At 56.7% G+C, this 27,583-nt stretch overlaps 1 protein-coding gene and 1 long non-coding RNA gene across 5 annotated transcripts in view; one reads left to right on the top strand and one right to left on the bottom strand.

Annotated features, from left to right (window-relative positions):
- CXXC5 (CXXC finger protein 5) overlaps positions 1-20,059 on the bottom strand; it is a 33,854-nt gene extending 13,795 nt beyond the window's left edge. For 2 of the 4 annotated variants that reach the window (XM_061423645.1, XM_061423639.1), the window contains exon 1: positions 19,969-20,059. The gene's annotated coding sequence lies outside the window, so the exon portion shown is untranslated. Of the gene's footprint in view, positions 1-3,093; positions 7,138-19,805; positions 19,895-19,968 lie in introns of those variants that run through there. The other 2 variants (XM_061423640.1, XM_061423644.1) reach the window with 2 other exon arrangements.
- Positions 10,834-14,280, top strand: LOC133251328 (uncharacterized). The gene is made up of 2 exons (XR_009737583.1): positions 10,834-11,192; positions 13,886-14,280. It is a non-coding gene; the product is annotated as an uncharacterized LOC133251328 (long non-coding RNA).
- Positions 20,060-27,583: the final 7,524 nt, after the last annotated feature.

Below are 27,583 nucleotides of genomic sequence, written 5' to 3'. Positions count from 1 at the left end.
CGGTGGGAGAGGACACACGAGCAGCTCTCTGCCCGAGTTGAAACTGGACTGTTCAAGTCAGCTACTCCAGCACCGCCCAGCCCCTAACTACGCCGGGATCCTAGGGTGAGGGGGCGCGGGGAACCCCAGGCTCCCCGTTCGGGGACAGGGCGTCCTGGGCTCGGCTGGGTTAAGGTAGGCCAGCAGGGCTGGCTCCCGCCCCGAGAACGGCGGCCAGCTCTGGGGCACAGGCCCCAGAACGGCAGGAACAGCCGCCATCACCTCGGGCCTGGAGCGGGAGGCGGCGGCGCGGGGAGGGCAGCCGGGCCTAATTAGTCTGCCTGGGACCCGGGCGGGCGCCGGGGTGGCAGACGCGGCCGCCGGAGCCGCGCAGGCACGTCTGCGCCCGGCCGGGAGGCGGCGGGGAGCCGGGAGGCCGCGCGCCCTGGGACGCGGTAGGACGGGCGGGCGGCCTGGGAAGGCCCGGGCTGAGGAGATGCCGGCCCCGAACAGGCCTGCCTTCCCTCATTCCTCGGTGCCACCAGGCGCAGCAATTAGAAGCTTTCAAAGTTTGTCCTTAATTGGTTTCATTTTTGCCTCATAAATGATTCATGGCCCTGGAGGTCTGGGAAGGGGAGGGAATGGCAAGGGGAATTTGGGAGCCAGGCCCCCTACCTGAGGCTGGAGAGGGGCCTGCAACCTTTGCCCAGTTGAAGAAGGGCTTGGGGAAGCCTCAGGCAGGTGGGATCCTCCAGCAAAAATAAAAAACCCCCGGCCCTCTCCTCAGGGCACTAACTAATTAGCAACCGTGACTTCTCTGCAGACCAGTTCTGCAGCCAGGCCCAGAGCCACCGCAGCTGCTGCGGCCCTGGGAGGGTGAATAATAATATAATGATAACAAAATAAAAGTGTCAATAGTAATAATAAAGATGGTGAACACTTAAAGTTCTCACTTAACTTTCGGACACGCAGTTAAGAACATCTCTTTTAACCACCAACCCTAAATCCCCAAACATTATCAGGAAGAGGTACCAGAATCCCCATTTTGCAGTTAAAGAAACTGAGGCTTGGAGAGCTTAAGGTCACTCCTCTGCCCCTCCGATGCTCAAACTCCTCACTCCCCAAGGTCTCAGTAGCTTGGGGCTTAGGGCTGGACTTCTGGAACACTGCCAGTGAGTTAGGAGCTGCAAGTCCTAAGGAAGCCTGCAGAAGACCCCAGAAAGGTCGAGTGATGCCATATCCACCTGGGCCAGGTTAGCTCCGTCCCTCACAAAGCTGTGTGACCTTGACTGAACAATGTCTTCACACACCCTTAACTGGCCCATCTGTCAAATAGGAAACAGCGGCCCTATGACCCCCACCAGCGCTCACTTGTGCTGGGCATGGGATCAGAGAGATGTCATGGACCCCATGCTCAGGGAGCTCCCAGTCTAAAAGAATGTGGATGTACACAGAGAGAGGGGCTTAGTAGAGTCTGTGCAGAGAACTCCAAGCACTCAGCCAGTCACCTGCTGAGGGCTTCTTGGGGGTGAGGTGGACAGAGGAAGTGTCTCCCTTTTAAGCACGTTCCCCAGTGGCTCAGATAGTAAAGAATCCGCCAGCAATGTAGGAGACCAGGGTTCGATCCCTGGGTCAGGAAGATCCTCTGGAGAAGAAAATGGCAATCCACCCATTGCCTCCACCCAATTGCCTGGAGAATTCCATGGACAGAGAAGCCCTGGTGGGCTAAAGTCCATGGGGTCGCTAAGAGTCGGCCACAACTGAGCTACTAACACAACCCACACAGAATGCTCAAGGAATGGGTGTGGCCCACTTAAACTCTAGGCTAGAGGTCAGACCTTGAGGAAACCCAGAACTACAGACTACATCAAAGGGATATTTGATGAAAAATGCCCAGCTTAGTCTGTCCAGGACAGTCACTTTTATTCTGAACAACTATGAGAGGTGAGGTCTACACAATTACCTGCAAGGCCCACTTGGTCCCTAGGGACCTCCTGGAGGTAAGGAAATGCACTCAACAAATTCAGGAGCAGATGCTATATGGGGCTTTCTGGTGGCTCAGTGGGTCAAGAATCCATCTTTGATGCATTAGACGCAGAAGACATGGGTCCAATCCATGGGTCGGTAAGATCCCTTGCAGGAGGGCCTGGCAACCCACAACCCCAGGAGAATCTCATGGACAGAGGAGCCTGCGAAGCTACAGTCCGTAGGGTTGCAAAGAGTCAGACACAAATGAAGTGACAGAGTAAATGCTGTATGGACTAACTCCCCCTAGAGGCCCCAGGGCTCTGGGCCGCTAGCTGGCGGCTCTTGGGTACCTCATAGATACCACCTCCTCGTGTGTCCTCCAGCTCCTGTCCCAACCACTTGCACCAGATTTCCCTCCACAAACTCTGCCTTCTCAGGCCCTGGCACTTGCTCAGTTCCATTGTCTCCCTGCTCTCCCACCCAGCCGGCCTCCACCAGGCAGCGAAACCGAGGCCTCAAGTGGTTATACCTCCCACTGTCTCCTTCCTCCCTGTGCCTCCTCACAGCCCTCTGAGTGGCGTACGTGATCGTCCCTGTGTCCCAGTGAGGAAAATGAGGCTCTGAGCAGAAGCTAAAGGGACTCATCCAAGACCACACAGCTTAAGGAAACCCAGGCCCAAATCTCTTGAAAGACCACGTTGCTCACCTTGCTGGCCTCCTAGAGGTCACATCCCTGACCTGAACCAGGACTAGCTACTTCTTGCCCGAGCCCCGACCCATCTTCTGTCTAGACAAAAACTATACTGAATCCGCACTCCTCCAGACACAAGATCTTGGTCAGACCGTTGTGGTCAAGGGCCCTGCAGGGGGCCCAGGAGGTAGCAGGGGTCCCTACATACTCCGAGAGCCCTAGGGTATGGGGCCTCCTGCCTCAGCCCAGTTGGGTCATCCCAAAGGTTGGGTGGGAAAAGTCCCAAGATACAGAGTACCACAAATGTCTGGGGAGGGGTGTGGAGGAGGCACAATGATGTCAGGGTGGAGGGGGTTGGCCATGTTCTTTGGCCCTCTCTCGGGTACAGTCAACTTTAAGGCTCCTATCACACACTAGGGAGGGGGCTGCCTCTGGAAAAAAGGAAGAAGCCTAACCTTTATACATCCGCTACTCCATTCTGCTGGAGAATATAGCTGAATGGCTTGGGCAAGTCATACCCTCTGAGTCTTCAGTTGTTTCATCTGTACAGTGGATCCAAACTCTATGGAAAAGCTTTGGGAACAGGTTTAGAGGTTTTCCTTGAGAAAAGGGATTCAGAAAAACTGGATGAAACACTCGGTGGTCTATGTTGGCTGGGGGCACTTGTATAGTAGAAGCTTGACAACTGCTTGATAAACATACAAACAAGTGGCTGAGTTCTCAGACTTCAGAGTGCCTCTAAGCAGGTCCAGGCGACACCCACTTCCCAGGTGTCCCCCCTGAGCCAGGACATTGGTCTGCCCAGCCAGGTCTCTGGGGTCCCTCTCCCCTGCCTGACCATCTCAGGCGGGTCAGCACTGACGTCAGCAGGACCAGCTGGGCGTGGAGCCCGCCACCTCTGGAACAGCCAATTAATTAACTTTTTCAAATTAATTTCCCAAGCAAAATTCCATAATTACATCTGTCTCCATCAGCCTGAGCTGGGCAGGCAAGACGACCCCGCAATGAGATGGAATATGACCATACCAGGGGGTGACCATACTGGCCCCAGGAAGAGGTCAGAGACACTGGAGGTTGGGTTTAACCCCAGCAGGACAATGGTCTGGTATCCTTATGGATGCTGAATGGAAGGGGAGGGGGCCAAGAAACCAGAGCCCTGCACCCCTGCAAGCCAGGCGGTGGAGGGCTCAGAGACACCTATGCCTACCCAGCTCATCCTGCTGCCCCCACCCCCGACTCTGTGCCCCCAAACCACAGTGGGTCTTGGCAGGGCCCAGTAGCAGCACAGGCACTGCGAGGCTGAGGAGGCCACGACTGCGGCGTTCTAATTTCCCAAAGGGGCTGAGATTAATTAGCTCACACACAGGCGCAGAGAGGGAGAGTGGGAGCAGGGGCGGGTAGCGTCAGGCGAGGAGCTGGCTGGCACTCCCCCCACCCGCCCGGCAGGCAGTCAGGCGGCCTTGACAGCCTGGGTGCTCTGAAGGTCAGTGGCCAAGCCGGCTGAGCCAGCAGACTGGCACTGTCGCCTTCCCAGAAGCCCGGAGACCAAGACTGGGAGGGGCAGCAACCAGGACAGCTGGTGGAGGTGGGGGCGGGGGCCACACTGATGAAGTCCGTGCCAGGTGCTCTGTCCACACCCTCTTCTTTTATTCTCCCAGCAGGCCAAAGAGGTAGGCACCATGGCCTTCCCATTTCACAGATGAAAACACTGAGGCTCAGAACTGAGTTAAAACTCACACAAGTTGTGGACGGTTAATTCCGTGCTGACACGAGGTCTGCAGGAGCCCTGGGCCTGGGGGACCCGGAGACCAGCTGCAGAGTTTGTGAGTGTGGCTGTCTGACTGTGGCTTACCTCTGTCTCAGAGCATGTGCTCGGCAGACTCTCAGTCATTTTAGAGATGCAGAAACTGAGACCAGAAAGGGGAAGTAACTTGCCACATGGCACAGGGCCCCAAACCCAGACTTTCTGCCCCTCCATTTCAGGCCAGCACCAACTTCCAGCAAAACAAACCCAACTCGGTGACCTGTAGTGAGACCTGCCCCAGGGCCACGCTGTGCCTGGTGCTCTCTTTAGCTAACCAGTACACTGATGAGGGTGGGGTGGTCACTGTCACCCTTGTGTACAGAAGAGGAGGCTAGCTCCAGCTCAAGGGCACTTTCTTAACTTCTCCCTGCAGGGCTCCCCAGAGAGGAGAAAGGCGTCCCCAGGGAGGTGGGAGGGTAGGGATGGGAGAGGTGTATGATGCTGATCAGGCCCCTAAGCAGTTCTCACAAGCCTAGCAATTGACCTTCCCAGAACTTGTCTGCAAGAAGATCCTTGCAACCCTAGGGAGACTCAATCCGCTCCCTGGGCCACGCCTTGACTCCTACCCGACACCCAGTGAATCATGTCTCCGCAGAAGCCAAGGGCAACAGGGCTTACCCTCCCCAGGCTTACGGGATCAGCAGTCCCAAGGTTCTTGGGTCCAAGATAACAGACGGCCCTAGAAGAGTCATGGGGTGGTGCCTAGGTGGGGAGGGGGCTGGCCCAACTAGGAATATTCTTCGTTGTGTTAATTATGGGAGATGGGTAGAAGCCCCCCTGAGGCACAGGTCTACATGGGGTTTGGAGCCAGGGTTCCCCTCCCACTCTGCAGCCTCAAGCTAGGAGACCTCAGACAAATGGCTTGACCTTGCTGAGCCCACTCTCTGATCTGTGAAATGCCCACCATGATAGCCCCACCCCGACCAGGGTCCTAGACAGGATGAATGTGAGGTTCTCAGTGCAGGGCCAACATGCATAGGTGCTCAATAAATGAGCGCTGTGTGGTTATTTTTACGGTCATCCTCAGGCAACACCAGAATGAGTGAAAGCACTGCTTGAGCCAAGAATGTTGGGTAACCCAGGCTGTGGCCCCAGTTCCGCCACTGTTTGAGTCTGAGCCAATCTCTTATGTCTCAAGTTTCCCCAGGCTCAAGTAGAGCATCCCCTGTCCTGCCCTCTTACCTGCAGGAACCCGGGGAGGTACACATACGAAAGGGGTCTGAGGGCTACAGCGAGGGCAGTACTCTGCCATGCTTTTCTGGCCACAGGAAGAGCCCACTTCTACTTCTTACCAACCTTTCCTATTTCCTTGTCCCCTTCCCACCCTAGCCTGGCCTGCTCCATGTCCACGCTTCTTCAAGCTCCCACAGTCCCAACAGCCCTTCCATAGGTGTATTCCAAGCCCCTCACTACCCTGCAAAGGCCACATTAGCCACCTGGAAATCCCTGAGTCTAACTTGTGGCTTTGCTATCTGTTGGGGGTTAGGGGATAGAAAAAAAATCTGGGAACCATGGTTGGCTCTCTGTGTATCTAACCCCAGGAGTGTGCACCCAAGGATTCCAGGTTCCTCTGTCCTGGGTCCCATCCATTCCCAACCATTCCCCTCCCAGTGATCCCAAGCTCAGCTTCCTCAATCCCACACTCCATCATTCCCATCTAAGAACAGCCCTAGAGAAGGCTAAATCCACGACATCCTAATTAAGGAGTCTTTGGTGTGGGGTACCACTCCCAGAAAAATGCCAGCTTTGGTGGAGCCAAGAGGTGGAGAGGAGGGCTGGACTCACCTGGAGATCCAAATGAGGCATGGTGCGAACCACACCCCACCATCTACTTTAGGTCTTGCAGTTTTAAGACAGAGATAAGGGTCATACCCATTTTACAGGTGGCTAAAGTGAAGTCAGAGAGGTCGGCAAACCAGGTCATGATTACACAGCAGGCAGTGACCAAACCTGGTGTGGAGCCCAGGCCTGTGCAATTCTAGAGCTGATGGCTCGGGGACAGCCAGTTCTCCTGACTGGCCACTGCTGTTTGTTTTCTTCAGGTTGCCTGGTCCTCTCTTCTCCCCAGCCACTGTCCAGGCCATTATGGGGGAGACCTATGTGGCCAGGAGGTGGGAGCCAACATGGGCCAGAGTTCACCTGCCCCTTGACTTCTGCTAGGCTGTCTCAATCCTGTGGGACCAGAACGAGCTGCCCTCTGAGCGTTAGGAGACTGTATCCAAAGTCCTTCATGAGCAATGAAGTCATCCTCATTGGACTCAATTCTCTCATCTGAAAAAGGATACCTTTTTTGTGTGTGAAATATAGGTTATGCCCCCAGTTCTGCTCACTCAGGGAAGGCAAGCGCCAGCCCCAATGGGCAGCAGAAGCACAGAGGCTCCCCGAGGGCATCCCCCTAACCCAGCAGCCCAGCCCTTCCTTGTATTCAGGCCACGGACTAAAAATCAGGGGCTAAGTCTGAATTCTGAGTCTTAGGGTGCTGGCTGCAAGGCAGGAGGCCAGGGTGACCAGGGAGGGTGGACTAACAGACTCCTGAGGGCACTCAGCCCACTAGATCAAGGGAGTCTCATTCCTCCCCAGTCTCTGGCACCCCGCAATCTCTCAAGGACCCTGCTCCCCGAGTGGGGGGAGCAGCTGGCCACTTGGCACTCCCAGGAAAATCGATTCTCCGTGGCTTTCCTTCTTCAGCCTTTCCTCTACTGAGCTACCCCGCCCCCCCCCCCCCACCCCATCCCTTCCCCATCAACCCGCAACTGGCTCTGCCTGGGCTAGAGTTCCCCATACTGGAGGGCAAGTGAGTTTAACACTTCCATGCCTGTGACTGGGGCCTCCTTCCCCAGGGGTGGGGAAACATCTCCCCTCCTGTGCCCACCCTGCAGAATTCAGCTGACTCTACACGGCCGAGGGTGGGTCTCCTTTGTGTGAGCCTACACGGGCCTTTCAGTGAATGGAGCCCCAACCTTGTTGGGAGCGAGCCTGTGCACACCAGGCTCCATGGGGTCAGTGCCCTGTGCCCAGCTCTTCGCACCATCTGGGTGAGAGCTGTGGCCGGAGAACAACGGCCTGAGCCTGTGACAGGATGGAGCACATATACCAGCGCCCTACTGGAGTCGTGTATGGGGTCCATGTGTGACTGTGTTTGTCCATCCGTCTGTGTGTTTGTGTCAGCATGTGTCGTGTGTGTGTGCCAGAGGCTGGGGCTGTGAGTGTGACAGCGAGTGTCCACAACGACTGTGACTGGGCCCTGCCCGTGAGTGTCAGCAATGTGTGCTGAGTGACTGTTTGTCCCAAGCGTGTGCCCCTGGGTGTGCCGCGTGGGATGTGCGTGAGTACGCGCTGCCTGCCAGGCCGCAGGGCCTCGTGGGGCTGCTGGGGATGGGGTGACTCACATCTCCTGAGCTCATCCCGCCGCCAGCCCGCCCAGCTCACCCTGCTCTGCTGGGCTCATGGCCGCCAGCGCTGGGGGCTGGGGGGTGGGAGGGAGGCAGGCGCGGGCAGACGCGGCAGGGAGGCCGCTTGATAAATAACCTGCTGCTTCCCCAGGCCTCTGAGAAGGGGAGGCTGCATGGTGGGGAGCAGTGGGGAGCAGGAGGGAGGCAGTCCTGGCCCCCAAGCTCCGGCGACCCTGGCCCCCACAGCCCAGGCTACGACTCCGGTTCCTGTTTCATCGAAACCTGAGCTGGGAAAAGCCTATCGGGTCATCTTGCCTGTCCCGCCGGCCGCCAGGCCCAGGCAAGCTGCCCCTCAGGGGACAAGCCCGCAGCCTGGCCGCCCAGCCAGTGGGTGGGTGGGTGGGGGGAGGATATTTCTGTCCAGACTAAATGGAGCTCGAGGCCTCTGTCTGCACCCCCCCCCAACAGCTGCTCCCAGGGGCCCCCTGGCTCTGCAGGACTGAACTAAATATAGCCCCCCACCTCAGCAAACCCCCAATGTTCACCTCTTCCCATTGACCCCACCCACATGAGGGTAGGGGGAAGGCTGGAGAACCTGCTGTGTGAGCCTAGGCCAGTGCATCCCTCTCTCTGGGCTCTCAGCTATGAAATATTAAGTATTACTCAGCTCTAGGCCCTGACCTGCCTAATAGGCCTTATCGGAGAGAAGACGCAAGTGACTAAATTGGGGTCTTTGTCCAGGGAGGTAAGGGCTGAAGTCCCCTCCTTCAAAATGACTCCAGCCTGCTTCAGCAAAAGAATACCAGGGGAAGCTCTCGCCAGCATCCCCAAGTACCTTTAGGCTTATAAACATGGTCCCCTTCATCCTGCTTGTTCTTTGCCCAGGCTGGGCAATACCAGGCTCCTCCAATCTGCCCCAGCCGGACCCTGGCCAGGAAACAAGTTGTGCCAGGCTTGGGGAGGGGGGAGACGCGGGAGCATGACAGCTGCTATTTCCTGGAGGCCACAGTTGGGCACAACCCGGATTCCTGCCCGGCTCCACACTCCACCGGACAGCCTCTCCCAGGCTCTGGCCTTCAGCAGGGCACCCCTTCCCCAGTGTCAGCCCCGTCATCAGCCAGGGTCCCACCCAGTCCCTCTTGTCCCCTGCACTGGTACAGACAGGAAGGAGGTGCCGGATGCACCTTCTGGCCTGGGCTGGGAGAACGGTGGTCTCTGCAGGGTTCAACAGGCGGGGGAGGCAGCCCCAGCTTCCCCCCTCCTGCCTGCCTGCCCACCCGGCTGCTTCCCCCAGCCCCACACGCACCGAATTCCCTACATGCCTGTCTGTCTCTGACAGCTCGCGCAAATACTTGGCTGCGCGGGCACCCGCTGTTCTGAGCCCGCTGCGCCTCCTCCCCTGCCTTCCCCGGGGGGCTCTGCAGACACAGCCAGGGACGGGAGGGGGGCCAGAGCAAGAAGCTTGGTGGGCAGTAGGGGGAGTGAAGGCAGGAGGAATCGGTCTCAGCGCCCATCCCCAGGCCTGGGGGAACTAAGGGATTTGGGAGGCCACCGTGAACCAACCCTAACTGGGCGGCAGCTGCTGACACCCCCGCTGCCCCCCGGAACCTCCCAGGAGGACCTTCCGGAGGCCTCCCACTCGTCTCAGCCGATGAAACAGCATCTGCCACCCCCGCGGCGGCAGCTCAGGACAGGGCGGAGGGCACCGCAAGGCCCCTGGGGAAGGCTTTGAAATCTGGACTATGGCCCAGCCCCTCCTGAGAGCCTCGGCCCCCCACCACAGGCCCAGCCCTGGAGCGTGGGGCGGCTGCGTTCCAGCCCTCCTGCAGTGTGAGGGGTACACTCGCCCAGCTGCCAGGCCTGGGACGTCTCCATTGGACTGGCTGGGGGCCTTGTTTGCCCCCAACTCTCCTCCTTCCTGCTTGCCTCACCTCCCTCCCCGGGGACCTGTGGAGGAAACACTTCCTGAGAACAGCTGGGATTTTCCGCTGGACACTGGCCTTGCCGGTCAGACCCTTATCTGCACCCCCCAACCTCATTCCTTCTCCTAGAGTCACCCCTTCAGCCAAATCATACTCCCACCCAACCGCCAAGGACACCCCTACTCTCCCTACCATCCTCCCACTTGCCTCAGCGTCCCTAGTACCCAGCACATGTCCAGGCACTGAGTAGACAATGAATGAATGGCCGGCCACATGGAATGACATGCTCCATTTTGCAGATGGGTATACTGAGATCAGGAGCGAGCCCAGCTCCCATCCAGGCTCTTCCTGAATGGCAAGAATAGCCCTGGCGGCAGGGCCCTTCTCTATTGTTTCCCACCTGGTACACTTTCTACCCCAGGAACCAATGCAGCCCTCCCAAGCTTCTCAGGCATCAGGGTAACTCCAAACAGAACTTCTCAGTGCTCTGGGGCCAAATGCCCAGCTGACTATTCAGGACCACTGACCCAACTCTCCCAAAGCGTTAGGGTGGGCTTTAAAAGAATTGCAACTGTACTGTCTTTGTGACTAGACTGTGGGGTGAAGCCTCCTCTCCCCATTGCACAGATGGGGCTGCAGAGGCCCCCAGGGGAGGGGGGAGCTGCAGGCGGCCGTGAATCAGAGGGGGAGCTGGGAAGCCGCCCGGCCCTGCCGGCTGTCGCTGGAAGCAACAGCCTGCATTTCCTCCTCACACTGGTGCCTGGGGAAGCGTGGGCAGCGGGCGGGCGGGCACTGCCGTGAGGACCCCTCCCGTGCCTGTAGGCTAGCTTCGTCCCCTCACTGCCTGCCTGGGCCCACACAGTCCACTCCCCGTGCTGGCGTGATTTATTTCCAGAGAGGGGCAGACCAGAGGCAGAACTGGGTTTCATGTCACTGGCGGGCACCACAGGGAAGCCCCTCCTCTCAGATTCTCAATGTTCCTAGCATCGAACAAGATTGAAACATGACCATTCACGCTTCCTTCCAGCAGTAAAGCCCACGGTTCTGTGATTCTAGACTCTCAATGCGACAAGAATCCTGACAAGAATCCCTCAGCTCCAAGCATTCTATGATTCTAGACTCCTGTGACTTAAGATTCCAGGCCATTGAGACTGGACACCGCCAGAAGAAAGAGGGGCCAAGTCCACTCCTACCTGCTGCTGGGGGCCCAGCTAAGCAATTTTCTATCGAGCTTTGGGGGAGGTGGGTCAGGCAGGAAAGGAGCTGGGCTCTCCCGTCGGGGTCACCAGGAACTGGACGTGAGGCTGTGGGGCAGGGCAGGGGGTTATGGGGATCAAGCTGGTCTAGTCCTGGAGGACAGGCCACCACCTTGTAGCAAACACAGCCACGGACGCTGCAGCCGTCAGGAGGCCCAGACCTCGCCAGGATGCAAGCAGGTAGGTGGGGCTTTGTCAGCTTGTGCCCCCACGCTGGAGCTCAGAGGGAAGAGGGGTGTCAGGTCAGGGCTGGTCTCCCTGCTTCTCAGGTTCCAAGCCAAGCTCCACGCTTCATCTTCCAGTCTTCACCACCCACTGCTTCCTCCTTCCCACCACAGTCCCTCACCTCTCAGGCTCCCAGGCCAGCCCCAGCCCAGGCCAGCTGGCAGCCAGCCAGCCGGGGCAAGGTTCCCAAGCCCATTTGATAGATGGAAAAACTGAGGTGGCGGGGGAGAAGACGACATGACCTGCCCCAAGGGCTCAGCCTTGGCAGCCTACTGGTCTCTGGATGCATCTCTCAGTCCTGCCCCTCAACCTTGCTTCCTAGAATCCTCTGCAGGGCCAGTGGGTCTCCCCTGAACAGTCTCCTCACCAACATAAGTACATCTCCCCCATCCTGGTGTCCCTTGACAACACTCAATTCCACAGCCAATCACCTGCTCATTCATTAATTCATTCTTTCATTCACCCAACTAGCCAATCAGCCCATCTTCCCACAAATGCCAGGTCCCTTGCCAGGGGTCTGGGGGACTCAAGAAGCAAAGAGAGCAAGGCCTGTACCCTGCAGGCATTGACGGAGTGCCTGCTGTGTGCTAGGCAGTATGGACTGCCATGCACAGCCCAACCCTGCCTGTCCTTGTGGTGTTCATAGCCCATCAAGGGCTCTGCCAGGACCCAATCCCACTTGCAGGAGTGGCAAGTCCCAAATGCTCCAGCCTCAGTTTCCTCATCTGTATATGGGAAAGCTAATGGCACCCACATCATTGGCCTACTGTGAGGAATGAACAAAGTGAAGGCTAGAAAGCTGTCCACACAGTACCTGCCCTCAGTCAGGGGCTGGGACGGTTTAGCCGTTGTCATCACCATTGTTAAGACCTACTATGATTATTATAGTAATAACTGGGAGACAGCGAGTGATTAGAGCAGCTAAAGCTCTTCAAACACTTAGCTGGTGCCAGACACTGAGGGGACAGGAAGGAATCACTGCCATATCCCGTTGCAAGGCTGGCAAGGAGCAAGCCCAGTAACCTCCCATTAGCATCTGATGATCAAGGGACTCGATGGTTAGAAGCATGGCCCTGCCTCCACGGAAGATCTACTCCAACATGTGTTCATGGGTGCCGCACATGTATATGCAAGCTTTTAACCATGCACATGAATACATGTCTACACAGGAAAGCTGGGAGGGCCGGCAGGTGAGGTGGGAAGCAAAACAGCAGTGAAGGGAACACAACTGCTGACGCTGGCTCAGGCCTCCCACCCTAGCCCACTCCACCCTGGCCAGTGATCACAGCAGAGCTGAGGGAACTGTGGCAAGAGCAAGGACCAGGCCAGTGAGGAGAGGCCCGAAAAGATGCTTTGCATAGTTCTGGCCACCAGATTACAGGCCTAGGCTAGGCCCCTAGGTGGGGGTATGGGGGCTGCCAGGTGCCTGCAGTCCCACATGGGTCAGGCCACTGCGCCTGCACTTTATGCCTGTCCCGGCATGGCGCATGAGCATTCCTGCTGGCAGACCGGCCAAGTCCGAGGAGGTCAGGGGAAGTCACGGTGAAGGGAGGGAACAGTGGGCCCAAGGGCCATGTGGGGTCTGCCGGACAGGGGAGGGTGGGCACAGGGCTCCCCCTGGGCCACCGGGCAGGCCTGGCTCTGCCTTGCTGGGGCCAGCAGCTGGAGGGAAGTAAATATAGCGCGGGGCGTCCCGGCCACATTCCTGGGAGGCCAGTGCGGCCCGCCTGCCCGCTGCTCTAGGCAGAGTGCAGCAGCCAGGGCCCAGAACTGCCCCTGCCCTCTTCCCAAACAAACAGAAAAATAAATAAAACCAGCTCTCACGGCCAGCACAGCTTGGGGGATGGGGGCAGGAAGGGGTGGACAGGGTTGGGGGGGCAGCCAGGCGTACCAGTTGCCGCTGTTTCTGTCCTGCTGGGGAGGAGGAGGCCAACAAAAAGAGAAAAATGGAGGGAAAGGGCAGAGGGACAGCCAGAGATGTGAGAGAGGGGGAGAGGACACGCAGGAGAGACCAAGTTTTGACAGACAGAGGTGTGTGGGGGGGCAGGTTAAGAGTGATATGGATGGTATCAGGGCTGGGGAGGAGGCACAGGCAGCCCTGAGGTCAGTAATTCAGCAATTCAGTGACAGGGATACCCCGGGGGGGCAGCAGGCAGACAAAGGGGGGCCTGTGGGCTGGGGCAGGGGGCTGGCTCCAAAGGCCATGAAATATTAAAGACCTTAGGCCAATGAGTGACAGAGGTCATAGAAATAAGGAGACTAGCCAGGGAGATACAGGAACCCTGGAGCAGACCACCCCCCCAGCCCCGGACCCAGTCCCCCTCCACCACCTCCTGAGCCCAGCCAGCCTCCCCCAGCTCTCCTCCGCCGTGGCTGCTTTCTGTCTTTCCATCCAGACGGAGGATGGACTGAGGGTGGGAGGGGCCCGGGGGATTAGTGAGGGCAGGGGACCTTTGCCGTTCTCTCTTCCCTCCGGCTGATCTGTGCACAGCCGGCCCTCCAGAGCTGCCAGCCACCCTAGTCAGAAGGCCAGGAGGCCTGTCAGCACAGCCACTGCCACAGGCACCTCCTGGGGAAGGAGGGGGTAGACATCCAGCTTCCCCTTCACAGAAAAAAAAAAAAAACAGCCGCACCACCACTTTCCACAGAGACCAGCGGGAGAGAAGGCCATGCCTCACAGCTCAGCTGAGCCAGCCAGTCAACGGTCGAGCAAGCCAGCAGGTCATCCCCCAGCCCTCCCACCGCCGCCCCCTCCCCAGGCTCCACCATCAACTTCATGACCTTGGCCAGTCCCCCTGTCCCTGAGCCTGTGCCTTCACCAGCCCCACCCCACCACAGGTTTGGTGTGAGGAAAAGAAATAAGAGTACAAGTAACACCTTGAAAACCTGCAGGGGGGCTAGGGCCAAGGATGCAGGTAATCCTGTGAGGTCAGGCCCATCGTGGGTCCCATCTCACAGATGGGGAAGAGAAACCCAGACAGCCAGAGTGACGTACCCAAGGTCACACACCTGGCAACTAGCAGAATAAAGACAGAAACGCTAACCATGAGCCATGTGGGGGACAGGAAGTCCTCATCACCATAAAAGCCAACTTTGATTGAATGCTGACTATGGGCTAGCCACTGATGGTGGGCACTGCACAGCCATCCCTGTGTCCGTGTGAAAGTAGCCTTGTGAGGCAGGCATTCTTACACTCCCATTTCAGGGATAAGGAAACTGAGGATCACAGAACATACATGGACCAAAGGTCATACATATATCCAGCTTGGCAGTGACATGGCCAGGATTTGAAGCCAGGTCTGACTCCTGAGCCAGTGGTCAAATATACCTGTTTGGGTGAGGTCAAGGCTGGGAGTTATAAGGGGCCAGTAGCGGGGGAGCTCAGTGATCCTATTGGTACCTGGAACAGCCACCAGGAAAAGGTCAAAAACAAAGTCACAACTGCTAGACCACCAAGGGGTGGTCGGCAACTCCTCTGGGAATAAGGAGATGGGCAGAGCCTGTGGGGACACTGTTTAGGGGCTTGGCCAGAATGATCCTGGTCTACTCAGAGCCCAGGCACCAGATAGCACAAGCCCCTGCCCCTAGCATAGGGCTACTGAGGCCGGTCTATAAACAGTCAGCAAAGCCCCCAGGGCTGCAACCAGCACCCGAGGGTCGGTGTGCCAGGAACTAATCACACTCCACCTCCAGAGCCCCCAGTGCAGGCGGAAGAGGGGGCAAGATCCCCTCCCTCCCTCCCAGGCCCTGTGAGCCCAGAGGGAGGCCAGCATCAGAGGCAGGAAATGAAGAAGAATTTGCGATCTAATTGAGCTGGCGGGGGATTAGGCGGCAGAATGCAATTACAGGGGCTGGAGCAGGGCCAGGGGCACTGACACCCTGAGATGTGGCCTGGCCCAGGTGACTGGGCCGAGCCAGTCTCTGGCCAGAGACACCCTTTGGGGAGTGGGGTGGGGAGAGGGAGACAGGTAGGCAAAGACTGGGGCCAGAGCACTCTTCAGCACACACAGGATTGCAGGTTCCAGCTCCATGAAATACCCAAATCAAGTTTTCCTGAGAATTCTTCCCCAGGGAACAGCCCTATGCACTCTCTCACGGGGAGCAGGCAGAGAGGAACACACGTTCTCACAGGCTCCACTCATGCATATACACACACATGTGTTCATGCTCCCAGGAAAGACCCACAGATCCATGTCCACTTGCATGGGGACAGGCTCCCAACCTGCAGACACACAGCAATGGCCCTTTGTTGCCAGTGGCTCCACCAAAGAGGGGAAGAACACAAAACAAAACAAAAAAATACACCCATGACCTTAAAATCCTTTTATTCCCGTAATCACAGGCTGCCATTGCCGTGGATACGCGCTGTCACCCCGGCCCCAGCCTGTCTCCCTCCATGGCTTCCAAACTCCCAGCAGGCAGGCAGACGGGGAGGCTGCCCAATTACTGCTGGGGAGGGCAGGGGAGGAGAAGGACCGGGTGGGAGAGGTTCAACACCACACACGTTCACAGACTCAGGGCCTCAACTAGGGAGGGAGAGACTCAGAAAAACAGATGGGCAGACAGAGATACAGAAAGAGCAAGAACACAGACACCAGCTACCAAAGACACAGACCACTGTCAGCATAGCTCAGATATGCCCACTCCCAGAGTTACACACTCTTTCCCAATTCAGTACCACTCAAGGAGTGATACAGTCCCAAATTTACAAGCGTATACAAAACACACAGATATACACAAATCCTGAACACACCCTCTCCAAAATTCTAGGCCCACACAACTCAGAATATACACATTCCTAGATTTACAGAGACAGACCCAACTTTCAGATACAGATTCTCAGGCTCACAACACACAGGTATATATATATGCGATGCAGACACAACTCTTAGATCCATAAACACATGTCCTGATTCAAATATACACAGGCTCAAACTCCCAACACCCCAAGATAAACAGACACACATTCAATACACATAGTCACAGATATATCCATCTTGAGTCATTAGCACACACACTGCCCAGATTCCCACATCCCATACCAACAGACTAGACCTACACAGCCTCACTGAACAGCTGACACTGCCTTTGGCTTTAGGGGGTAGGTAGAATGGTTGGAGATTCCTGGGTCCTTGAGGGGGCAGTCCTTTCTCATTGCCTGCAGCCTGGGAGGTGGGCTCAAAGTTGGGGGGAATAAAGGGGGAAGTAAGAGAAAGAAAAAAAAAAAAAAACTTGAGTGGGATATTCTTGTTGGGCAGTAGCGCGTGAGTAACTGGGGAGGCTTTTTGTGGTCTGGTGAGTTTCAGCTATGAGTGAGAGTTTAACTATTAATACACTTAATCAAGGGCACTTCACACACACACACACACACACACACACACACACACGCACACCCTACAACCATATACAGAGGCTAGGATGGGACCAGGTGGTGGGGGGGTAAGACAGAGCGAGCCTCAGATAAAAAAGGGGAAAGCTCCATTCAGGGGCCCAGGGGGGTGAGGGTAAAGTCAATGATTCATTTCTGCAAGCCCAGAGGGTGGGGATTGACACATAGTAGGTGCTCAATAAATATACAGTGGGCCAATGAATGAAGAACTGAACCACATATAAAGGGTGGCAATAATAACAACAGTAATGATAAGTGAGCCCCGCCTCATCCTTGGCCAATTGAGACATGCTTCAGAACACCAAGCTGGGGAATTGGCTTTGACTTCATGGTCACCCCAAAAGACATGGGATCTAAGAAAGTAGGCCAGAGTCTGGCTCATCAGCATCCCAGCATCCCTCCACCCTATCCTTTACCCTGGAAAGTCAGCTGACCCCGGCCCAGCCTACACCCCTCCCTCCCAGAGAGACCCCCCCAATCTCCATTCTACTGTCCCATGAATAAGTAGGTGAGGTCCTAAAGAAAGCAGGGTATTTAATTCCCATAGACTTGTTTCTTTATCCAGATGGAACCTGCACCCCGCCCCCAACCCTATGAGCCTCAGCTTCTCATTTGCCAAATGGGTAGAAGCTGAAAAGAGGCAAGAGTTGGGGGTCACAGTAGGAACCCATGGAACACAGGCTTAATCTGGCCTGGGCCCTGGATGCAGAATCCTTCCCTTCCCCCACCCAGCCCAGCCCTGCCGGGTGGACATTCCAGGCCTCACGTGATAAAGACGAGGCCGCTGGCCCACGGGTAAGTCAACAGGCTCTGTCGGGGGAGAGATAGGAGGCCCCGGCCAGGGTCACCTGCTGAGCCGGGAAAACAGCCGGGCCCAAATACACACATAAATAAGGCGCCAATGGACAGCCAGTCAGCCAAGGGTCTGTCTTCTGCAGAGGAACCTCTGCCCCCCACCTTGGAAAGGGAGGTGGCATGGGAGAGGGAGGCTCAAGTCTAGCTCTTGCTTCCCTGGGAGAGCCCCAGGTTCCTGCCAAGATTGGAGGGGGGGGGGGGGGGGGGGTGGGCTTCTACCAACGGCCCCAGGCCTAACTGAGAACTCACGAGGCCAACCTCCCTCAGCTGTTCCCACCCCTTCCCAGGGCAAAAATCACCCCCTCTCCCTCCTCCCCAAGGAGAGAGGACAATTTCCGTTCTGGGAATGGGGTGACAGCTGCAGAGCGGGCCACTATCCGCCCCTCCCCGCCCGACCCCGCCAGCTCTTGCTTGAGTCTCATCCAGGGAAACTGCTAAATCAACACTACGCAGTAGTAGGTAGCGCTGGCCTCAGTCTCCCCGCATCGCTCTCAAAAAGGCGTTTGGGAGGCGGCTTCGGGTCTCAGTCCCTGGTTTCCTAAGACGGTAGGCACCTAGGGTACGGGATTGGGGGGGGGGGGTCTTTCGGGAGGGGGATTAGGGCAAGCTTCGGCCAGCACGCCACCTAAAACCGTCTAATTGAAATGCTCTCACTTGCATGAAGAGCCTTCCCCCGGCCCCCGCCTCCCGCCCCCGCGGGCCGGGGCAGCTGAGGTGGCGCCGGGCGTTCAAATAGCGCTCCAAACAAGTCCGCAGCGACCGCGCACGCAGCCCCCGCCAGGCGGCCCCAGCGGAAAACTTGAAAGGGACTCTGTTTGCCGGCCGCCCTGGGGCGGCTCCGGCGGGGGCGAGGGCCGAACGAACGCACACGCCCCCTCCCCAGCGCTTCCTGCGCAAACGCGGGGAGGCGGGGGTGGGTGGGGGGCAGCCGGCCCACCACAAAACCTCGGCTCGGAACAGCGGCTGCGGCGCAGGGAAAGGCGGAGGTCAAGAGGCTGGCTCGCCAGAACCCCCCGCCCCCCGCTTCAGCCCCTTCTATCCGAAGACGCGACTCTCAGACCACCCAGGGTCCAGGGGGCAAAGTAGGGCGCGGCTGCCAACCCTTCAGACTGCCATCGCAGGAGACAACAGGGAGCAGGTCTTCCCGGAAGAGTCCCTACAGAACCCCCAAATCTGCTGGTTCCTCCTTGCAGCCCGTGGCACCAGCCCAACTCCGCGCACCCCTTCCGATTCCTGAGGGGGGGCACCAAAAAGCGATTTTGCTCCCTCATTGGGCGCTTCAGCTCTTCTGACAGGTCCCGGGAGGCGGCCCCCCGTTTAAAAACCGGGGTCACTCACTTTCTGTGGATCCTACAAATAAACAAAGCCAGGCGCACCCCGCGCTCCCCGCCGGAAAGCAGCCCATTACGGGCGAGGACAACTTCCCCCAGCAAGAAAATTAACACATTCTTCTCGCGGCGGTTCGGCCCCTCGCTCTGGGGAAGCAAAGAGGGAGGGGGGCTCGGGGCCAAACTTCATGGGTAAATTTGGGGCCAGAGCAGCGAAGCAGGCGGCTGGGACACCCACCTCCCACAGCTCCTCAGCTAGAAGAACACCCCCATTTTCCCTCCCTGGCTTTGCATGCTGCTTGGCCACGCGGGGCTCGGGAGACAGGCTGAAAGACTCCCTAAGGCTAGGGAGGAAGGGAGAGAGAGAGGCCGCGGGGAGCAGTGGTGGTCAGGGGTGATACTTTGACGAAAAAAAAAAAAAAAAGGTCAAACTTGATCTGCCCGCCAGACACCCCGCGGGCAGCGGGGGCGAGGAGCCTGAGGGGAAGTGTAGAAGTGGCCACCGCCCCCTCCAAAAGGAGGGGGAGACTCAGCCGCGCGTCGTCTAGGGCATTAAGAGCAGTGAGTGATGCCCCCAAAAGACAGGACTACGAATGGGGTCTGTTGGGGGGAGTGCGCGCCGGAGATCTCCAATCAGCCGCCCCCGCAGACGGAGCGCGAGCCCAGCGCCGAGAGGTAAAGACACGGGCTCCCGCCGCCCCTGTGCCCTCAAGCTCGAGTACTTGGGGAGGGGACAGTACCCCTCAGGGAGAGCCCCGGCCCCAATCCAAGGCGCCCAAGCCGCCGTCCCCGACCCTAAAACCCCTCTTTTTGTCTGAACTCAGTGATCTGCGACCGAGCTGACTGCGGCTTGGGGAGGCTTGAGTATAGAAGAGGCCACTGAGCGTTCACTGGAGCTAGGGCTCCTAGCCCCCGGGGCTCCGAGGCTCAGATTACGGGCGCCCCCCGCCACACCCAAACACGGACCCCTCTTTTCCCGTCCCTGGCTCTCCGCACCTGAACTTCGGGGGAGCCCGCGCCGCCAAACTTTCCGCAGACTTGCAGCGAACTCCGGCCCCGGCCGCGCACCGGGCCCCGGGGGAGGAGAGGGAGGTAGGCGGGGAAGGGGAGGGGGCCGGCCTCCGGGGGGGTCGGGGGAGGGCCGTGGCCCGACACCTACCGGCTCTCAGAGTCGTCCAAGCCGCCACTGCCGCCGCCGCCGCGAGGCCGAGGGGGAGGGGCGGGGCGGGGAACTGCGCTCCGCTCTGGGCACCGCCACCGCGGTGCGCTCCGCTCCAGCCGCGCCGCCCGCCGTGCCCGGGTCCGGAGCCGGAGTCACGCCGCCGCGGCTGGCCGGAGGCGGGGAGGGGGGGGGAGCCTGCAGCACCTGCCCCTCCTCCCCCTCCCCGCGGCCCAAATTAAAAAACAACAAAAAGCAACTAATCACCCCCGAGCGTAGCGCGGAGCGACTGGCTGAGGGCGCAGCGTGAGGCGCCCGGACTCAGCAGGCGGCGCGCATGGCTGGGCGCAGGGCTGGGCAGGGCTGGGACGCGGGGCCCGGCTTCGGGGAACAAGGTTCGGCTGCTCTTCTCTCTCGGCTCGGGCGCCTGCTCTCGCCGCCGCCTCTGCTGCCGCCTCTACATCCCCGCTCAGGCTCCGCCGCCGCGCGCCCGCCCGGGCAGGAGCTCTGAACGCTGCCCGGGGGCTGCCGGCAAAACCCGGACCGGACTGCACGCTCCCTCCTCCTCTTCGCCCCCCCCTCCCCCCCCGCGCCACCTCGGCTTCCCTCCCTCCTCCCTCCGCCTCCCTCCCGACGCAGCTCTGGCCACTTGGACGCCGCAGGCTCTGAGGCCGGAGCTGCAGCCACTGCGCCTCTAGCTCCCCGCGCTCTGACGAGGTCGGCCAAGGCTCAGCTCTCCAGCGCGCCCGGTCTTCACCTCTTTTCCCGCAACTTTACAAAAAAATAAGAGGACCTCACCCGTTCTGTAAGGAGTGCATGGGCTTGAAGACGCACCTTACAGGGAAATCCGCCATCCCTCTGCCCTTTCTCGCCAGCCGGCGGCGATGCTTCAAGGACCAGTAGGGAGGGTTTGGCCGCGCCCCTCAGCTCAGGTGCGCGTGGGGCCGGGTACTCCTAGCCGAGCACTCTTGGAACTAGACGCATGTTCAAAGATTTCACTCTTCCCAGAGCGCTTTCCCATACTCAGTGGGCTCTAGTTCCCAGGGAGAAAGGGGGGGGGGGGGGCAGACGTCCCTGTTCCCATTACACAGATAAGGAAACTGATTCGTGAAAGGACATTTTGTTTGCTACGCCGCCCCCAACCAGAACACTTGAGTCCTGAAGCTAAAGAGACCACATAGTGGTGTTCTGAGACGGTGGCCTGTGAACTCTGAGCCTGAAACAGTGCCTAGCACAGCGCCATGCTCAACAGACACTGGCTGAAAGAATAAAAACCCAGTGGATTCAGATTTGGACCCGCACATCCTCACCGTCATTCACTGGCCCCTCCATCTGCCCAGCTTGGGCTAATCCTAAAGCTGCATATGTCGACCTCTCACCACTTCAGAGACCCATAGCGCAAGCCCCGGGTCTTTCCCCAAGTGGAAAGTTTCTTCAGTTCTGTGGAATTCGTGGGGGTGGCTTTGTGCTTCCTGCGCCAGAGAAAACACAGCCCCCAAAGGAGAGACCCTAGCAGGAAAGGGGCAGGGCGGTTGGGGAAGTCTACCTAGGGTTAAATGTTACAGCCTGGGGCCTAGATAAGTGGGAGTTAACTGTGGCAGCCCAGGTGCCTCCAGTCACAGGAGCAGTCTTAGTGGAAGAAGTGGAAGCAGTTCCCACCTCACTGTCTCTTCTCCTCCTTGGTGTTGCTTGCCTGGGTGTTGCAGCGCCTGGGGCCTGGGTTTCACAGGAGCAGCCTGTGGATGCCCACCGTCCAAGCTTTCTAAATTTGGCTTTGGGACTTTGACCCAGCCAGGGGATAGGGGTGTGAGGGAGGTGTCAGAGGGCAGAGTTCATCTGGAATGTGTTGCCTGTCTACCTGCCCTGACCTCCAGGAGTGACTCTCTCGTGGACACCCCCTCCCTTCCTCAAATGCTGAGAAGTGTTCTCTCAACTGTGTGTCAAGGAATGGCTCCTAAGTGGGGGAGGGAGGCTTTAGCCTCTCCTCTCCAGCAATGTTCCTCAAAGCCACCCCAAACATACCACATGAGGAAAGCAAGGTACTTGATCTGAGAACATAGTTTTAAGACAAATGAACACCTCTAGATTATCACCCCTAAACTGCTTAAAGACAGACATTCTGGCTGACCCTGAGTGTCAGGTACTGTGTTGGACACTCACTTGACTATATGAGGAAAAAGGAGGCAGCGTCACATGCCAAGATGACCAGAGATCTCCAAACACTTAGCCCACCACGATCTACCTTTTCTGAGGAAGCTCAGGCCCAGACTGTGAGGAGGGACTTGTTCCCCAGGAGTCAGCAGCAGGCCTCAGAGGATTAGGACCCAAGAAATGAAACTTCGTCCTCAGGGAACTGCAGCCTAGTGGGGGAGAATGTGGAATCAGGCCCTGCACACCTGAAAAAAGCTTCATGCTGAAATTCATGGGGTGTGGGGGACAGTACCTCCACCTTAGGGAATTACTACTAAATATCCACTTTTTCCCCAAGGACGTCTGCCCACCCTCCCCAACTTGGCAAAGGCCAAGGGGCTGCAGGCTGCAATGGAGATGAGTCAAGTAATCCCAATGGTGACTTTCTCAGGGATGGGTGTTTGCATATGTCTGGCCCAGTTTAGAGTCAATCTTGGAGTCTTCCCCTTCTCCTGGAAATTAAGTAGAGGGAGACCCAGATCCTCACCTCTCCACCCCAGATAGGAACCAGAGAGGAGACTGGCAGAACTGTCCACATGGAAAATGCAACATGAACAGGAAATGCCATGTGCAAGCCATCTGCATAGAACTGTAACCATAACGAGTGAAACAAGAGGGAGACACCCAGGAAGGATTGGGCAGGAGGTCTCTGGCCTTGGGGGTGACTATCCCCACTCTATGCCCCTTCCACAAGAAGTAAAGGGATCCTGGTTCACTATTCCTCCCAAAAAGTATTTGAATTTCACATTGCTATTCAATCAATCTAAGGATTTAGGAAGCAATTTCCATAAGTCTCCAGTACCTGTTGGGGAGAGAAGAGGCATGCAGCCACCTGCCCTGTCTTCTGGGTAGGATCCTGCTCTCCTGGTTCTGGTTAGAATATCCATAGCTGGCATTTACAAAGCCTTCACCTTGAACAGGGCATTAAACTAAACAGTTAAGGCACCTTATCTCATTTAATCCTTACATCATCCCCAGTAGTGGTAGCATTCCCAATTTTCAGATGAGGAAACTGACATGAGACAGGCACCAAAGTTGTTTTCCTAACCCCTGAGATTTGTTGGCCTAGTGAAGCTTCTCTGTCTGGGATTCACCTTGGTCATCATCCTATAGTGACTCCTCAGAGCCCATCAGGCTCAGCTCAAGCTCCTGCCCCAGCTTGGTCTGGCTTCCTTAACTGGTCCTGTTCTTCCCTGCAGTTCCTAAGCCCTGCTGACCAACACCATTCAACACTGGTGGTTCTTTCAGATACCTCAAAACTTCCCTTCAAGTTTGCATGTCTTTGTACAAATTGTTCCCTCTGCCCAGAAGGGTCTTAATCAAGCTCACCTCCTGAAGTCCTCATTGAAGACCAAGAGCATGTTATCACTCTACTGGGAATCTTCTCTGACTTCTATTCCCTGCCTCAGTTTGGCTTCTCTCTACAGAGCCAGCACTAGCCTTTGTGCAAATCAGAAAAAGCTACCACTTTTTGGCAGGTATAGGTACCCCCATTTGGCAGCAGGTCATGAACTGTCTTCCAGTCTTCCTTGCTCCCTTTGCCAGCTGGCTTTTTTGTAGTGCATGTACTGAGCAATTGTAGTCTGTGGCCTGGCTTTGGGGCCCTACATCTGTCCCCTCCTATGGCCACAGTGACCACACTGCACAGAAATAGCTTTTATTTGCTCATTTGTCTCCTGTCCCCTCACTACTACCATCCACAAACATTTGTTGAGAGTAAGGGAGAGTCCCCTTCCTGCTTTGGGCCTGAAGCCTGGCACTAAGTAGGTACCAGTAACAAGGATTGTAGCCAACATTTTTCTGAGCACTTACTATGTGTCTTGTACCATACTAATTGCTTTCAGTGAATATGCTTAATCCTAGGACTCACACAGCTGTTTAATGTTACAGAGTAGCAAAACCAGGATTTAAACCACTGCCTTGTAGGAGGGATCTACCTTTTCCATTAAGTGAAGTGGCTCAGGCGTGTCCAACTCTTTGCAACCCCATGGACTGTAGCCTACCACGCTTCTCCATGCATGGGATTTTCCAGGCAAGACTACTGGAGTGGGTTGCCATTTCCTTCTCCAGGGGATCTTCCCAACCCAGGGATTGAACCTGGGTCTCCCACATTGTAGGCAGACGCTTTACCGTCTGAGCCACCAGTCACCGATTAAACATCCAATGGCTTGGAATGGCTGTGTGGAGAGGAGTGTGGGAGTTAGGGTTTCCAATTTAGATGGTCAGTGCAGAGCCTGGCATACCCTTCTACTGAGGCGCCAGTTCCCTCATCTGTTACCACAGAAAATGAGGGCCAGGGCATTTGGAGTCTTGCTTCAGGGCAGGGTGCAGGATAGTCTTCAGTGGGGTCACACTGGTGGTTACACTTCACCCAGAGCAGGGCTGGGGGTGCAAACATGGCAGGGGAAGAGAGATGCCTGACTGCCTAGGCATAGGCCCAGGCCTCAGGGGTCTCAGGACTCACATACTGACCATTGGCCCTTAGGTACCACTGCTGTCCCCATGACCTCTGAAGGGACAAGAGAAGTGTGAAACTAGAAGGAAATTTCAGAAAAGCTAGGTCTGTTTCTTAGGAGGTCAGGGTCCAGTCCATCCCTAAGAAGTCAGTTTGGTGGCCCAGCCCGGCCCTGAGCTGTGCAAACAGAGTGGAAAAGACTAGTAGAGGGTTACTCCTTCAGTCCCAGAACAAAATGACTCTGGGGTGAGGCTGGGAGGGAGCAGAGACCAGGCCAATACATGCACCTCACACACTTTGTAGTTCTGCTTGCCCAAGCACAGCTACACGTGTGCCACACACAACCAGAAGTAGCCCGATACTCTGCCAGACCCAGGGAAATAGGGAACTCAGCCAAATGTGACGAGGGGAGAGGGGCAGGGACAGTTGGGGGTGTCATGCCTGTGACAGTAACTCTCGACTTCTCTAGGCACAATCCTGGTTCAGCTGTCTTTCCTATGGGAAGTGGGAAGGGACTGGGTGCACTCAGAGGCCAAAGCTGTGTGGCTCCATGGCCCTCAGAATCATGGGGAGGGAGGGATCCTGAAGTAACAGAATGGGGCCTTGGGGGATGGGAGGACACAGCATCTCAAATCTGGAGACTGTAGACCAGAACAAAGGGTGAGGGTGTGTGTGCCCTGGGCATCCAGAAGCCAGCCTGGCCAGAAAGTGCTCTACCCAAGATCTACTGGCTCTGGTGGATGATAGGGAGAAAACTGGAGGTGGAAGAGGTGGGGCTCAGCCTCCCCTCACAGATCTAGCCCCAGAAGGCAGAGCATTGAGACTTTAAAACAGGACCCAGCCTCTTTCCCCAGACCAGACCTCATCTACCAAGCCCTACTTTGTTTTTCCAGAGAATGGGGTGCTCAGGCAATTGCCTGGGGGTAAGCCCCGGATGAACTGCTCTTTGAACTGGCGGGACTGGTTCTGTGTCTAGTCGCCTGGGCTGTCACGGGGTTGCTTGCTTGCCTTGCCTGGCCTGTGAGGAGGGAGGCCTCAGGAAGGGGCCCCTCGTAAATTGTTAACTCCCAGAGCAGCCTGTGCTGCCGTGTCCCCCAGCCCCACCCCCAGTTGTGACTCAGAAAGCCCACTGGAGGCCAGAGTAGGAGGTTAGAGGTCACAGCCAGAGGTCCCAGCACCTGGACAAATCCTTCCCCTGATTGGAGGGAGGTGGGGGGCGGGGAGTATATGGGGACATTGTCTATGGCAAAGGCCCTTCTAACTTCAGAGCTTCTCACCCTAGTTTGCCCTCCAGCCTTCCCACTGTAGCCCTGACCTTTGTCTCTCAGGAGAGTCAGAAACTCTGGGTGGGCCTCATGGGGCAGCCCCTGGGCAAGTCCCAACCCCACCAGACCCTTAATCTCACTCAGGGAGATAACTATGCCAGTCCCACCACTTGAGCCCAAGGGGTGTCACTAGGACTAGATAATGAGTGGTTGGGGAAAAGAATTAGATACTGTTCAGAACTGGGATAGGACCCTCGGCATTGTTCCAACCCTGCTCCCTGGTGCTGGGGTTCCCTCAAGAGAAATAAAGGCTGCCTTTCTGAAGATATTATGCTAAACTCTTTATCTCCTTGGTAATTTATTTAGTCATCACATTCTCATTTTGCAAATAGGGAAACTGAGGCTCCCAGAGATGTGACTTACCAGGCTGTGACAGTTGTTCAGGAACGGGGCCAGGATTTGAACCTGTTGTGTACTCTCAAGCTGAACCCTTAAAGGGTTCTCTGTCTCCTTTTTAAATTCTTAAACTACTAGTGAGGAGACATTCTAAAGGCAGAATGGGCTAGACAGTTCCCCCAGTGTAACGCTGTGTGTAGGGGGGGCTGGTAGGGGAGTGTATATGGGTAGGAGACTGGCAATGCGCCCAACCTCTCTATAAGCCCCTTGGCCAGGGCAGCTCCCCCTCACGTCACAAAGCCCCAGGTGCTATCACAGAAGAGGCTTGACTGCTGCTTCCAGGACCCTTCAGGAAGAATTCTCCTGACCCAGACAGGCTAACAAGAGAGGATTGATGGTGCTACCACCCTTTTCGCTAGGGAAACATCTCAGAAGCTGAGGAGACAGAGACAAGAAAAAAAAAATCAACTTTTAATCGAGATTGCAGATTCAGAAAAGATTCATAAGTGAAATGATTCCCCAAGGAAATATAAAAAGTTACTTACGGCACGGCTAAATTGAGCATGCTTCAATCAGGGGCTGTTGAGAAATCATTAAGATATACAAGATGCTTTTTTAGATATATGTGATTTCTGTCAGGACAGCTGGCTAGTGCTCCACTTAGAGAGATCTGGCCTGGAGCTCTCTGGGCCTGTTGTGTCATCTCCTCAGACTCATAGATGAGGAAGAAGGGCAAAGTGATGAGGAACCATACCTGCTGGGCTCCAAGAGCTGCTGCTCAGAGGTTGCCACTGCCCCTAGGGGCCCAAAGATTCTGGCAGGGAGAGTGGAGCAGAGGGATAATGGTCAGAACTTTTAAAATATTTATTTGGCTGTGCTGAGTCTTAGTTGCGGCATGCGAACTCTTAGTTGCAGTATATGGAATCTAGTTTCCTGACCAGGGATCGAACCTGGGTTCCCTCCATTGGGAGCAGAGTCTTAGTCACTGGACCTCCAGGGAAGTCCCTGGTTGGAACTTTTTATTGACTGAAGTAGCTTTTCCCCACTTTCCAAAAGCATAATGGGATGTGGCAGGGCTAGAACTACTTTATTCGAAAAACTAAAGCGGGGACTCACTGCTTCATATCCCCTGACCCCTTGCCCTATTCCTTGGGGTGGCCTGAGGAAGTGGTCACTCTATATGGACAGAGAAGGACCAGAATGTGCTCTCAGATCTATGTCTGAGGGCTCTGCCTTGGGGGAGGGGGCAGGTCAGGGAACACTGGGGGAGTAGACCACCCTGGGGAGTTTTCAAGGATGATCACTGGCT

This window comes from Bos javanicus, chromosome 7, assembly GCF_032452875.1.
Source record: "Bos javanicus breed banteng chromosome 7, ARS-OSU_banteng_1.0, whole genome shotgun sequence".
Taxonomy (NCBI): Eukaryota; Metazoa; Chordata; class Mammalia; order Artiodactyla; family Bovidae; genus Bos; species Bos javanicus.
This window is presented reverse-complemented; position numbering and strand designations above follow the sequence as displayed.